The 14,076-nt window shown below is 49.8% G+C and overlaps 5 non-coding genes and 14 pseudogenes across 5 annotated transcripts; all 19 read left to right on the top strand.

Moving 5' to 3' along the window:
- Positions 1–62: 62 nt before the first annotated feature.
- LOC142561032 (5S ribosomal RNA) lies at positions 63–181 on the top strand. The gene has a single exon (XR_012823563.1). It is a non-coding gene; the product is annotated as a 5S ribosomal RNA (ribosomal RNA).
- A 523-nt stretch (positions 182–704) lies between these two features.
- On the top strand, positions 705–822 carry LOC142562536 (5S ribosomal RNA; annotated as a pseudogene).
- Positions 823–1,347: 525 nt separating this feature from the next.
- On the top strand, positions 1,348–1,466 carry LOC142561732 (5S ribosomal RNA; annotated as a pseudogene).
- A 524-nt stretch (positions 1,467–1,990) lies between these two features.
- Positions 1,991–2,109, top strand: LOC142562977 (5S ribosomal RNA). The gene has a single exon (XR_012824286.1). It is a non-coding gene; the product is annotated as a 5S ribosomal RNA (ribosomal RNA).
- A 526-nt stretch (positions 2,110–2,635) lies between these two features.
- Positions 2,636–2,754, top strand: LOC142562471 (5S ribosomal RNA; annotated as a pseudogene).
- Positions 2,755–3,284: 530 nt separating this feature from the next.
- Positions 3,285–3,403, top strand: LOC142561409 (5S ribosomal RNA; annotated as a pseudogene).
- Positions 3,404–3,930: 527 nt separating this feature from the next.
- LOC142561549 (5S ribosomal RNA) lies at positions 3,931–4,049 on the top strand. Its single transcript, XR_012823809.1, has one exon. It is a non-coding gene; the product is annotated as a 5S ribosomal RNA (ribosomal RNA).
- Positions 4,050–4,569: 520 nt separating this feature from the next.
- On the top strand, positions 4,570–4,688 carry LOC142561538 (5S ribosomal RNA). The gene has a single exon (XR_012823808.1). It is a non-coding gene; the product is annotated as a 5S ribosomal RNA (ribosomal RNA).
- A 519-nt stretch (positions 4,689–5,207) lies between these two features.
- Positions 5,208–5,325, top strand: LOC142561248 (5S ribosomal RNA). The gene has a single exon (XR_012823771.1). It is a non-coding gene; the product is annotated as a 5S ribosomal RNA (ribosomal RNA).
- Positions 5,326–5,842: 517 nt separating this feature from the next.
- LOC142562234 (5S ribosomal RNA) lies at positions 5,843–5,961 on the top strand (annotated as a pseudogene).
- Positions 5,962–6,479: 518 nt separating this feature from the next.
- LOC142561784 (5S ribosomal RNA) lies at positions 6,480–6,598 on the top strand (annotated as a pseudogene).
- A 519-nt stretch (positions 6,599–7,117) lies between these two features.
- On the top strand, positions 7,118–7,236 carry LOC142561783 (5S ribosomal RNA; annotated as a pseudogene).
- Positions 7,237–7,757: 521 nt separating this feature from the next.
- Positions 7,758–7,875, top strand: LOC142561986 (5S ribosomal RNA; annotated as a pseudogene).
- A 519-nt stretch (positions 7,876–8,394) lies between these two features.
- On the top strand, positions 8,395–8,513 carry LOC142562374 (5S ribosomal RNA; annotated as a pseudogene).
- Positions 8,514–9,031: 518 nt separating this feature from the next.
- On the top strand, positions 9,032–9,150 carry LOC142562319 (5S ribosomal RNA; annotated as a pseudogene).
- Positions 9,151–9,664: 514 nt separating this feature from the next.
- Positions 9,665–9,783, top strand: LOC142561782 (5S ribosomal RNA; annotated as a pseudogene).
- A 518-nt stretch (positions 9,784–10,301) lies between these two features.
- Positions 10,302–10,420, top strand: LOC142562369 (5S ribosomal RNA; annotated as a pseudogene).
- A 1,155-nt stretch (positions 10,421–11,575) lies between these two features.
- On the top strand, positions 11,576–11,694 carry LOC142562549 (5S ribosomal RNA; annotated as a pseudogene).
- A 1,976-nt stretch (positions 11,695–13,670) lies between these two features.
- LOC142559384 (E3 ubiquitin-protein ligase MARCHF6 pseudogene) lies at positions 13,671–14,069 on the top strand (annotated as a pseudogene).
- The last annotated feature ends 7 nt before the right edge of the window (positions 14,070–14,076 follow it).

Genomic DNA, 14,076 nt, shown 5'->3' with positions numbered 1-14,076 from the left:
ACATTCGGCGACTGTACAACATAGCAGCACGATACAGGTGCAGTCGTAAACAGCACATTCTCGCCATCGGCCATACCATGCTGAATACGCTGGTTCTCGTCCGATCCCCGAAGTTAAGCAGCATTGGGCTCGGTCAGTACTTGGGAGGGAGACCACCTGGGAACACCGAGTGCTGGTGGCACGGTTCTTTTTGCTTTTTTATTGCGTGATTCTGTGACGTCTTGTTTTTTTTTATTTGAACAACGTGTGCGTGGTTGCATTTACGGTAACTTACGTTCAACCGGAGCCTGTTGGTAGAGCCAACGCCGAAGTGTAACACCAACAATATTCAGGCCACTACACGATATTGTACGCGGAATGATGACGGTGGTAAGCGGTATACGTACTGATGCAAAATTTAGTCTCACAAGCTTCTAACCGCTTACTTATCACACCCGCATACAGCTCAATGACAACGCATCAATAAAGTGGCACCTTGTGGGCTGCAACGCGCGCAAAATGTGCCGCTCGCCCTCTTGTTTTTGTGAGCACAAGCACGCACGCATGCAGCGAACAACCACAAACGGAGTGATCAATGTACACGACGCGTGCGTGTATTGTTCACGGAAAGACTGCCGCGTACGTGATGTATGCTGTAGCAATACATTCGGCGACTGCACAACATAGCAGCACGATACAGGTGCAGTTGTAAACAGCACATTCTCGCCATCGGCCATACCATGCTGAATACGCTTGTTCTCGTCCGTTCCCCGAAGGTAAGCAGCATTGGGCTCGGTCAGTACTTGGGAGGAGACCACCTGGGAACACCGAGTGCTGATGGCACCGTTCTTTTTGCTTTTTTATTGCGTGCTTCTGTGACGTCTTGTTTTTTTTTTTCATTTGCACAACGTGTGGGTGGTTGCATTTACTGTGACTTACGTTCAACTGGAGCCTGCTGGTAGAGCCAACGCCGAAGTGTAACACAAACAATATTCAGGCCACTACACGATATTGTACGCGGAATGATGACAGTGGTAAGCGGTATACGTAATGATGCCAAATTTAGTCGCACAAGCTTCTAACCGCTTACTTATCACACCCGCATACAGCTAAATGACAACGCATCAATAAAGTGGCACCTGTGGGCTGCAACGCGCGCAAAATATGGCGCTCGCCCTCTTGTTTTTGTGAGCACTAGCATGCACGCATGCAGCGAACAACCACAAACGAAGTGATCAACGTACACGACGCGTGCGTGTATTGTTCACGGAAAGACTGCCGCGTACGTGCTGCATGCTGTAGCAATACATTCGCCGACGGCACAACATAGCAGCACGATACAGGTGCAGTCGTAAACAGCACATTCTCGCCATCGGCCATACCATGCTGAATACGCCGGTTCTCGTCCGTTCCCCGAAGCTAAGCAGCATTGGGCTCGGTCAGTACTTTGGAGGGAGACCAACTGGGAATACCGAGTGCTGATGGCACCGTTCTTCTTGCTTTTTTATTGCGTGCTCCTCTGACGTCTTGTTTTTTTTTCATTGGAACAACGTGTGGGTGGTTGCATTTCCTGTAACTTACGTTCAACTGAAGAATGCGGGTAGAGCCAACGCCGAAGTGTAACACCAACAATATTCAGGCCACTACACGATATTGTATGCGGAATGATGACGGTGGTAAGCGGTATACGTAATGATGCAAAATTTAGTCGCACAAGCTTCTAACCGCTTACTTATTACACCCGCATACAGCTAAATGACAACGCATCAATAAAGTGGCACCTTGTGGGCTGCAACGCGCGCAAAATGTGGCGCTCGCCCTCTTGTTTTTGTGAGCACTAGCACGCACGCATGCAGCGAACAACCACAAACGGAGTGATCAACGTACACGACGCGTGCGTGTATTGTTCACGGAAAGACTGCCGCGCGCGTGCTGTATGCTGTAGCAATACATTCGGCGACTGCACAACATAGCAGCACGATACAGGTGCAGTCGTAAACAGCACATTCTCGCCATCGGCCATACCATGTTGAATACGCCGGTTCTCGTCCGATCCCCGAAGCTAAGCAGCATTGGGCTAGGTCAGTACTTGGGAGGGAGACCACCTGGGAACGCCGAGTGCTGATGGCACCGTTCTTTTAGCTTTTTTATTGCGTGCTTCTGTGACGTCTTGTTTCTTTTTTTCATTTGCACAACGTGTGTGTGGTTGCATTTATTGTAACTTACGTTCAACTGGAGAATGCTGGTAAAGCCAACGCCGAAGTGTAACACCAACAATATTCAGGCCACTACACGATATTGTACGCGGAATGATGACGGTGGTAAGCGGTATACGTAATGATGCAAAATTTAGTCGCACAAGCTTCTAACCGCTTACTTATCACACCCGCATACAGCTCAATGACAACCCATCAATAAAGTGACACTTTGTGGGCTGCAACGCGCGCAAAATGTGGCGCTCGCCCTCTTGTTTTTGTGAGCACTAGCACGCACGCATGCAGCGAACAACCACAAACGGAGTGATCAACGTACACGACGCGTGCGTGTATCGTTCACGGAAAGACTGCCGCGTACGTGCTGTATGCTGTAGCAATAAATTCGGCGACTGCACAACATAGCAGCACGATACAGGTGCAGTCGTAAACAGCATATTCTCGCCATCGGCCAAACCATGCTGAATACGCCGGTTCTCGTCCGATCCCCGAAGCTAAGCAGCATTGGGTTCGGTCAGTACTTAGGAGGCAGACCACCTGGGAACACCGCGTGCTGATGGCACCGTTCTTTTTGCTTTTTTATTGCGTGCTTCTGTGACGTCTTGTTTTATTTTTTTTTTCATTTGCACAACGTGTGTGTGGTTGCATTTACTGTAACTTACGTTCAACTGGAGCCTGCTGGTAGAGCCAACGCCGAAGTGTAACACCAACAATATTCAGGCCACTACACGATATTGTACGCGGAATGATGACGGTAGTAAGCGGTATACGTAATGATGCAAAATTTAGTCGCACAAGCTTCTAACCGCTTACTTATCACACCCGCATACAGCTCAATCACAACGCATCAATAAAGTGGCACCTTGTTGGCTGCAACGCGCGCAAAATGTGGCGCTCGCCCTCTTGTTTTTGTGAGCACTAGCACGCACGCATGCAGCGAACAACCACAAACGGAGTGATCAACGTACACGACGCGTGCGTGTATTGTTTACGGAAAGACTGCCGCGTACGTGCTGTATGCTGTAGCAATACATTCGGCGACTGCACAACATAGCAGCACGATAGAGGTGCAGTCGTAAACAGCACATTCTCGCCATCGGCCATACCATGCTGAATACGCCGGTTCTCGTCCGATCCCCGAAGCTAAGAAGCATTGGGCTCGGTCAGTACTTGGGAGGGAGACCACCTGGGAACACCGAGTGCTGATGGCACCGTTCTTTTTGCTTTTTTTTGGGTGCTTCTGTGACGTCTTGTTTCTTTTTTTTTCATTTGCACAACATGTGGGTGGTCGCATTTTCTGTAACTTACGTTCAACTGGAGAATGCTGGTAGAGCCAACGCCGAAGTGTAACACCAACAATATTCAGGCCACTACACGATATTGTACGCGGAATGATGACGGTGGTAAGCGGTATACGTAATGATGCAAAATTTAGTCGCACAAGCTTCTAACCGCTTACTTATCACACCCGCATACAGCTCAGTGACAACGCATCAATAAAGTGGCACCTTGTGGGCTGCAACGCGCGCAAAATGTGGCGCTCGCCCTCTTGTTTTTGTGAGCACTAGCACGCACGCATGCAGCGAACAACCACAAACGGAGTGATCAACGTACACGACGCGAGCGTGTATTGTTCACGGAAAGACTGCCGCGTACGTGCTGTATGCTGTAGCAATACATTCGGCGACTGCACAACATAGCAGCACGATACAGGTGCAGTCGTAAACAGCACATTCTCGCCATCGGCCATACCATGCTGAATACGCCGGTTCTCGTCCGATCCCCGAAGCTAAGCAGCATTGGGCTCGGTCAGTACTTGGGAGGGAGACCACCTGGGAACACCGAGTGCTGATGGCACCGTTCTTTTTGCTTTTTAATTGCGTGCTTCTGTGACGTCTTGTTTTTTTTTTTCATTTGCACAACGTGTGGGTGGTTGAATTTACTGTAACATACGTTCAACTGGAGCCTGCTGGTAGAGCCAACGCCGAAGTGTAACACCAACAATATTCAGGCCACTACACGATATTGTACGCGGAATGATGACGGCGGTAAGCGGTATACGTTTTGATGCAAAATTTAGTCGCACAAGCTTCTAACCGCTTATCTTATCACACCCGCATACAGCTCAATGACAACGCATCAATAAAGTGGCACCTTGTGGGCTGCAACGCTCGCAAAATGTGGCGCTCGCCCTCTTGTTTTTGCGACCACTAGCACGCACGCATGCAGCGAACAACCGCAAACGGAGTGATCAACGTACACGACGCGTGCGTGTATTGTTCACGGAAAGACTGCCGCGTACGTGCTGTAGCAATACATTCGGCGACTGCACAACATAGCAGCACGATACAGGAGCAGTCGTAAACAGCACATTCTTGCCATCGGCCATACCATGCTGAATACGCCGGTTCTCGTCCGATCCCCGAAGCTAAGCAGCATTGGGCTCGGTCAGTACTTGGGAGGGAGACCACCTGGGAACACCGAGTGCTGATGGCACCGTTCTTTTTGCTTTTTAATTGCGTGCTTCTGTGACGTCTTGTTTTTTTTTTCATTTGCACAACGTGTGGGTGGTTGCATTTACTGTAACTTACGTTCAACTGGAGCCTGCTGGTAGAGCCAACGCCGAAGTGTAACACCAACAATATTCAGGCCACTACACGATATTGTACGCGGAATGATGACGGCGGTAAGCGGTATACGTAATGATGCAAAATTTAGTCGCACAAGCTTCTAACCGCTTATCTTATCACACCCGCATACAGCTCAATGACAACGCATCAATAAAGTGGCACCTTGTGGGCTGCAACGCTCGCAAAATGTGGCGCTCGCCCTCTTGTTTTTGCGACCACTAGCACGCACGCATGCAGCGAACAACCGCAAACGGAGTGATCAACGTACACGACGCGTGCGTGTATTGTTCACGGAAAGACTGCCGCGTACGTGCTGTAGCAATACATTCGGCGACTGCACAACATAGCAGCACGATACAGGAGCAGTCGTAAACAGCACATTCTTGCCATCGGCCATACCATGCTGAATACGCCGGTTCTCGTCCGATCCCCGAAGCTAAGCAGCATTGGGCTCGGTCAGTACTGGGGGGGAGACCACCTAGGAACACCGAGTGCTGATGGCACCTTTCTTTTTGCTTTTTTATTGCGTGCTTCTGTGACGTCTTGCTTTTTTTTCATTTGCACAACGTGTGGGTGGTTGCATTTACTGTAACTTACGTTCAACTGGAGCCTGCTGGTAGAGCGAACGCCGAAGTGTAACACCAACAATATTCAGGCCACTACACGATATTGTACGCGGAATGATGACGGTGGTAAGTGGTACACGTAATGATGCAAAATTTAGTCGCTCAAGCTTCTAACCACTTACTTATCACACCCGCATACAGCTCAATGACAACGCATATATAAAGTGGCACCTTGTGGGCTGCAACGCGCGCAAAATGTGGCGCTCGCCCTCTTGTTTTTGTGAGCACTAGCACACACGCATGCAGCGAACAACCACAAACGGAGTGATCAACGTACACGACGCATGCGTGTATTGTTCACGGAAAGACTGCCGCGTACGTGCTGTAGCAATACATTCGGCGACTGCACAACATAGCAGCACGATACAGGTGCAGTCGTAAACAGCACATTCTTGCCATCGGCCTTACCATGCTTAATACGCCGGTTCTCGTCCGATCCCCGAAGCTCAGCAGCATTGGGCTCGGTCAGTACTTGGGAGGGAGACCACCTGGGAACACCGAGTGCTGATGGCGCCGTTCTTTTTGCTTTTTTATTGCGTGCTTCTGTGACGTCTTGTTTTTTTTTTCATTTGCACAACGTGTGGGAGGTTGCATTTACTGTAACTTACGTTCAACTGGAGCCTGCTGGTAGAGCCAACGCCGAAGTGTAACACCAACAATATTCAGGCCACTACACGATATTGTACGCGGAATGATGACGGTGGTAAGTGGTACACGTAATGATGCAAAATTGTGTCGCACAAGCTTCTAACCGCTTACTTATCACACCCGCACACAGCTCAATGACAACGCATCAATAAAGTGGCACCTTGTGGGCAAAAACGCGCGCAAAATGTGGCGCTCGCCTTCTTGTTTTTGTGAGCACTAGCACGCACGCATGCAGCGAACAACCACAACAGGAGTGATCAACGTGCACGACGCGTGCGTGTATTGTTCACGGAAAGACTGCCGCGTACGTGCTGTAGCAATACATTCGGCGACTGCACAACATAGCAGCACGATACCGGTGCAGTCGTAAACAGCACATTCTCGCCATCGGCCATACCATGCTGAATACGCCGGTTCTCATCCGATTCCCGAAGCTAAGCAGCATTAGGCTCGGTCAGTACTTGGGAGGGAGACCACCTGGGAACACCGAGTGCTGATGGCACCGTTCTTTTTGCTTTTTTATTGCGTGCTTCTGTGACGTCTTGTTTTTTTTTTCATTTGCACAACGTGTGGCTGGTTGCATTTACTGTAACTTACGTTCAACTGGAGCCTGCTGGTAGAGCCAACGCCGAAGTGTAACACCAACAATATTCAGGCCACTACACGATATTGTATTGCGGAATGATGACGGTGGTAAGTGGTATACGTAATGATGCAAAATTTAGTCGCACAAGCTTCTAACCGCTTTCTTATCACACCCGCATACAGCTCAATGACAACGCATCAATAAAGTGGCACATTGTGGGCTGCAACGCGCGCAAAATGTGGCGCTCGCCCTCTTGTTTTTGTGAGCGCTAGCACGCACGCATGCAGCGAACAACCACAAACGGAGTGATCAACGTACACGACGCGTGCTTGTATTGTTCACGGAAAGACTGCCGCGTACGTGCTGTAGCAATATATTCGGCGACTGCACAACATAGCAGCACGATACTGGTGCAGTCGTGAACAGCACATTCTCGCCATCGGCCATACCATGCTGAATACGCCGGTTCTCATCCGATTCCCGAAGCTAAGCAGCATTAGGCTCGGTCAGTACTTGGGAGGGAGACCACCTGGGAACACCGAGTGCTGATGGCACCGTTCTTTTTGCTTTTTAATTGCGTGCTTCTGTGACGTCTTGTTTTTTTTTTTTCATTTGCACAACGTGTGGGTGGTTGAATTTACTGTATCTTACGTTCAACTGGAGCCTGCTGGTAGAGCCAACGCCGAAGTGTAACACCAACAATATTCAGGCCACTACACGATATTGTACGCGGAATGATGACGGCGGTAAGCGGTATACGTAATGATGCAAAATTTAGTCGCACAAGCTTCTAACCGCTTATCTTATCACACCCGCATACAGCTCAATGACAACGCATCAATAAAGTGGCACCTTGTGGGCTGCAACGCTCGCAAAATGTGGCGCTCGCCCTCTTGTTTTTGCGACCACTAGCACGCACGCATGCAGCGAACAACCGCAAACGGAGTGATCAACGTACACTACGCGTGCGTGTATTGTTCACGGAAAGACTGCCGCGTACGTGCTGTAGCAATACATTCGGCGACTGCACAACATAGCAGCACGATACAGGAGCAGTCGTAAACAGCACATTCTTGCCATCGGCCATACCATGCTGAATACTCCGGTTCTCGTCCGATCCCCGAAGCTAAGCAGCATTGGGCTCGGTCAGTACTGGGGGGGAGACCACCTAGGAACACGGAGTGCTGATGGCACGGTTCTTTTTGCTTTTTTATTGCGTGCTTCTGTGACGTCTTGTTTTTTTTTTTCATTTGCACAACGTGTGGGTGGTTGCATTTACTGTAACTTACGTTCAACTGGAGCCTGCTGGTAGAGCGAACGCCGAAGTGTAACACCAACAATATTCAGGCCACTACACGATATTCTTCGCGGAATGATGACGGTGGTAAGCGCTATACGTAATGATGCAAAATTTAGTCGCTCAAGCTTCTAACCACTTACTTATCACACCCGCATACAGCTCAATGACAACGCATATATAAAGTGGCACCTTGTGGGCTGCAACGCGCGCAAAATGTGGCGCTCGCCCTCTTGTTTTTGTGAGCACTAGCACACACGCATGCAGCGAACAACCACAAAAGGAGTGATCAACGTACACGAGGCATGCGTGTATTGTTCACGGAAAGACTGCCGCGTACGTGCTGTAGCAATACATTCGGCGACTGCACAACATAGCAGCACGATACAGGTGCAGTCGTAAACAGCACATTCTTGCCATCGGCCTTACCATGCTTAATACGCCGGTTCTCGTCCGATCCCCGAAGCTCAGTAGCATTGGGCTCGGTCAGTACTTGGGAGGGAGACCACCTGGGAACACCGAGTGCTGATGGCGCCGTTCTTTTTGCTTTTTTATTGCGTGCTTCTGTGACGTCTTGTTTTTTTTTTCATTTGCACAACGTGTGGGAGGTTGCATTTACTGTAACTTAGGTTCAACTGGAGCCTGCTGGTAGAGCCAACGCCGAAGTGTAACACCAACAATATTCAGGCCACTACACGATATTGTACGCGGAATGATGACGGTGGTAAGTGGTACACGTAATGATGCAAAATTGTGTCGCACAAGCTTCTAACCGCTTACTTATCACACCCGCATACAGCTCAATGACAACGCATCAATAAAGTGGCACCTTGTGGGCAAAAACGCGCGCAAAATGTGGCGCTCACCCTCTTGTTTTTGTGAGCACTAGCACGAACGCATCCAGCGAATTACCACAAACGGAGTGATCAACGTACACGACGCGTGCGTGTATTGTTCACGGAAAGACTGCCGCGTACGTGCTCTAGCAATACATTCGGCGACTGCACAACATAGCAGCACGATACCGGTGCAGTCGTAAACAGCACATTCTCGCCATCGGCCTTACCATGCTTAATACGCCGGTTCTCGTCCGATCCCCGAAGCTCAGTAGCATTGGGCTCGGTCAGTACTTGGGAGGGAGACCACCTGGGAACACCGAGTGCTGATGGCACCGTTTTTGCTTTTTTATTGCGTGCTTCTGTGACGTTTTGTTTTTTTTTCATTTGCACAACGCATGGGTGGTTGCATTTACTGTAACTTACATTCAACTGGAGCCTGCTGGTAGAGCCAACGCCGAAGTGTAACACCAACAATATTCAGGCCACTACACGATATTGTACGCGGAATGATGACGGTGGTAAGCGGTATACGTAATGATGCAAAATTTAGTCGCACAAGCTTCTAACCGCTCACTTATCACACCCGCATACAGCTCAATGACAACGCATCAATAAAGTGGCACCTTGTGGGCTGCAACGCGCGCAAAATGTGGCGCTCGCCCTCTTGTTTTTGTGAGCACTAGCACGCACGCATGCAGCGAACAACCACAACAGGAGTGATCAACGTGCACGACGCGTGCGTGTATTGTTCACGGAAAGACTGCCGCGTACGTGCTGTAGCAATACATTCGGCGACTGCACAACATAGCAGCACGATACCGGTGCAGTCGTAAACAGCAAATTCTCGCCATCGGCCATACCATGCTGAATACGCCGGTTCTCATCCGATTCCCGAAGCTAAGCAGCATTAGGCTCGGTCAGTACTTGGGAGGGAGACCACCTGGGAACACCGAGTGCTGATGGCACCGTTCTTTTTGCTTTTTTATTGCGTGCTTCTGTGACGTCTTGTTTTTTTTTCATTTGCACAACGTGTGGCTGGTTGCATTTACTGTAACTTACGTTCAACTGGAGCCTGCTGGTAGAGCCAACGCCGAAGTGTAACACCAACAATATTCAGGCCACTACACGATATTGTATTGCGGAATGATGACGGTGGTAAGTGGTATACGTAATGATGCAAAATTTAGTCGCACAAGCTTCTAACCGCTTTCTTATCACACCCGCATACAGCTCAATGACAACGCATCAATAAAGTGGCACATTGTGGGCTGCAACGCGCGCAAAATGTGGCGCTCGCCCTCTTGTTTTTGTGAGCGCTAGCACGCACGCATGCAGCGAACAACCACAAACGGAGTGATCAACGTACACGAGAAGTGCGTGTATTGTTCACTCAAAGACTGCCGCGTACGTGCTGTAGCAATACATTCGGCGACTGCACAACATAGCTGCACGATACAGGTGCAGTCGTAAACAGCACATTCTCGCCATCGGCCATACCATGCTGAATACGCCGGTTCTCGTCCGATCCCCGAAGCCAAGCAGCATTGGGCTCGGTCAGTATTTGGGAGGGAGACCACCTGGGAACAACGAGTGCTGATGGGACCGTTCTTTTTGCTTTTTTATTGCGTGCTTCTGTGACGTCTTGTTTTTTTTTTTTTGCACAACGTGTGGATGGTTGCATTTACTGTAACTTACGTTCAACTTGAGCCTGCTGGTAGAGCCAACGCCGAAGTGTAACACCAACAATATTCAAGCCACTACACGATATTCTACGCGGAATGATGACGGTGGTAAGCGGTATACGTAATGATGCAAAATTTAGTCGCGCAAGCTTCTAACCGCTCACTTATCACACCCGCATACAGCTCAATGACAACGCATCAATAAAGTGGCACCTTGTGGGCTGCAACGCGCGCAAAACGTGGCGCTCGCCCTCTTGTTTTTGTGAGCACTAGCACACACGCATGCAGCGAACAACCACAAAAGGAGTGATCAACGTACACGACGCGTGCGTGTATTGTTCACGGAAAGACTGCCGCGTACGTGCTGTAGCAATACATTCGGCGACTGCACAACATAGCAGCAAGATACAGGTGCAGTCGTAAACAGCACATTCTCGCCATCTGCCATACCATGCTGAATATGCCGGTTGTCGTCCGATTCCCGAAGCTAAGCAGCATTAGGCTCGGTCAGAACTTGGGAGGGAGACCACCTGGGAACACGGAGTGCTGATGGCACCGTTCTTTTTGTTTTTTTATTGCTTGCTTCTTTGACGTCTTGTTTTTTTTTTTTCATTTGCATAACGTGTGGGTGGTTGCATTTACTGTAACTTACATTCAACTGGAGCCTGCTGGTAGAGCCAACGCCGAAGTGTAACACAAACAATATTCAGGCCACTACCCGATATTGTACGCGGAATGATAACGGTGGTAAGCGGTATACGTAATGATGCAAAATTTAGTCGCACAAGCTTCTAACCGCTCACTTATCACACCCGCATACAGCTCAATGACAACGCATCAATAAAGTGGCACCTTGTGGGCTGCAACGCGCGCAAAATGTGGCGCTCGCCCTCTTGTTTTTGTGAGCACTAGCACGCACGCATGCAGCGAACAACCACAAAAGGAGTGATCAACGTACACGACGCGTCCGTGTATTGTTCACGGAAAGACTGCCGCGTACGTGCTGTAGCAATACATTCGGCGACTGCACAACATAGCAGCACGATACAGGTGCAGTCGTAAACAGCACATTCTCGCCATCTGCCATACCATGCTGAATACGCCGGTTCTCGTCCGATTCCCGAAGCTAAGCAGCATTAGGCTCGGTCAGAACTTGGGAGGGAGACCACCTGAGAACACCGAGTGCTGATGGCACCGTTCGTTCTGGTTTTTTATTGCTTGCTTCTTTGACGTCTTGTTTTTTTTTCATTTGCATAACGTGTGGGTGGTTGCATTTACTGTAACTTACGTTCAACTGGAGCCTGCTGGTAGAGCCAACGCCGAAGTGTAACACCAACAATATTCAGGCCACTACACGATATTGTACGCGGAATGATGACGGTGGTAAGCGGTATACGTAATGATGCGAAATTTAGTCGCACAAGCTTCTAACCGCTTTCCTATCACACCCGCTGTAGACAGGCCAGCAGTTGGGCGAACAACAAGTTTATTGCGGTTGGGCAAGTTCATATATACAGAAGCCAACGTGACGTAACAGATCACGGGATTACTGGTGCGCCGTGACGACTGCAGATTCAGCCGTGCTACATCTCCCCTTTACTGGGAGACAAATTAATTATGCCTTTCAGGTTGCGGGTATCGACAGGACTTGTGGCGAGTCCTCGTGCTTCTGCGTAGCTCTTGGGAAGAGTGGTCTTCTCTTGAACCCTCTCCGGGAGCCGTTGCTGGACTATCTTCACGATGGGTCGGAAAGCCCCGCAGGTGTTCTCTTGTGCGCCTGATTTCTCGACCATCATCCGTTCTCAGGATCGCTGAACGGGGCGTGTTGGCTGGCCTCAAAAGAATAGCAGGCGACCAGGTTCGCTGGAGGGTGTCGTATGTAGTGACTGGCTGGCCTGGAGAGAGGGGTGGTAGGTGCCTGGTTCCGCGGTTATAATATACCTTCTGGCGTTGACGGATCTCCTGGAGCCGGCTGTGAACGGCTTTGCTTGATACTGCCTCTGGTACTAGGTGGCTGGTGGGCACAGGCAGCAAGGTCCTCGTTTGCCGTCCCATGAGTCTCTGCACAGGTGACTTTAGAATATCATCTCTGGGGGTGTTGCGCCATTCGAGCAACGCCATATGAAAGTCAACTCGGTTACGTGAACATTTCTTTAGAAGCTTCTTGGCCTCTTGTACTGCTCTTTCCGTCATACCATTAGAGCGGGGATGATATGGACTTGACGTAACATGGGCAACGCCTAGCTTCAGCAGGAAATCTTTGAAAAACGCGCTGGTGAACGGTGGTCCGTTATCACTGCAGAGCTTAAACGGTAAGCCATGTGTGGAGAACAGCTCTGCGCACCATGACGTCAGAGCGCTAGCAGTGCTCTGACGGAGTTCCCGGATCTCAAAAAAGAAAGAATAGAAGTCCACAATTACAGCAAATTCGCGGCCCTCATGGAAGAACAGGTCCATGCCAACGAATTCCCAGGGCAGCTTTGGGATGTCGTGGCAGAAAAGAGGCATTTTCGTGTTTCGCGGCTGGTATTTCTGGCAGACAGCGCAATGTTGGCAAAACTGCTCTATGTCATGCGACATATTTGGCCAGTACATAACGTCTCTTGCCCGTGCCTTCATTTTTTCCGCTCCCGGGTGCGCAGCGTGAAGCAGCAGCAAAATTTCTCGCTTTTTTGAAGATGGTATGACTACCTTGTTGCTGCGAAATACAAGGCCGTCTTGCGCATGCAGCTCTTCTTTGTAGGACCAGTACGGACGCACATTTTCGGGTACCTCGCTTCTTTCTGGCCAGCTTGTTTCGGCGTAACCTCGAAGCTTGACGAGAGCAGGATCTTCATTGGTGGCCGCAAGAAGATCCCTCAGGCGCTGTTGCGAAGCTGAAATGTAATCAAGCACATTTACTTGAAATTGCTCAGTTTCTTCTCGCAAGAGTTTCTTGCTAGGGAATCTAGATAAGGCGTCAGCCAAAAACAGTTCTTTCCCTGGCTTGTAGGTCAGCTTTATAGGATTTCGCTGCAAAGTCAAACGCATGCGCTGCAGGCGAAGTGGACACTGATATAGTGGTGATAATCCCTCTTCGAGTGCCTCTCAATGCCACTCCTCTATTCTACCTCTGGCATGATTGGGCACTTGGCGTGTTGCATACGAAGATAATTTGTGCTGTTACTCTTATGGGCCCCAACTGGTGGCTCAAGCGAGTCATTGACGAGATGTACCAGGATGGTGTGCGACAGTTGAACCTGCGCCTGGTAGTTCTGGATCTGGTTGTCCCTGTGGTGGTGGTGCTGGGCCTTGCTCTGGCTGTACCCTACCTGCTGGCCACCAGCTTGGTGCCTGCATTTGGCAGCAGTTCGGAGACACAAAATTTGGTTCTGCGGCGAATCTACCCTTCTCTGCTGGCACTTTGTGCCTTTGTGGCATTCATGGTGTTTCAAGTGCGCCAGTTCTGTCGACTGTATGAGCACATCAAGAATGATAAGTACCTTGTAGGCCGCCGGCTAGTCAACTATGAGCACAGGAGGCCTGCGTCAAGCTTTGCCACCACATCTCAGCTGACAGCCTCCTCTTAGGACCTGC

The sequence above is a fragment of the Dermacentor variabilis genome, chromosome 10 (assembly GCF_050947875.1).
Source record: "Dermacentor variabilis isolate Ectoservices chromosome 10, ASM5094787v1, whole genome shotgun sequence".
NCBI lineage: Eukaryota > Metazoa > Arthropoda > Arachnida > Ixodida > Ixodidae > Dermacentor > Dermacentor variabilis.
Note: the sequence above shows the minus strand (reverse complement) of the source record. Positions and strands in the feature narration are given on the sequence as shown.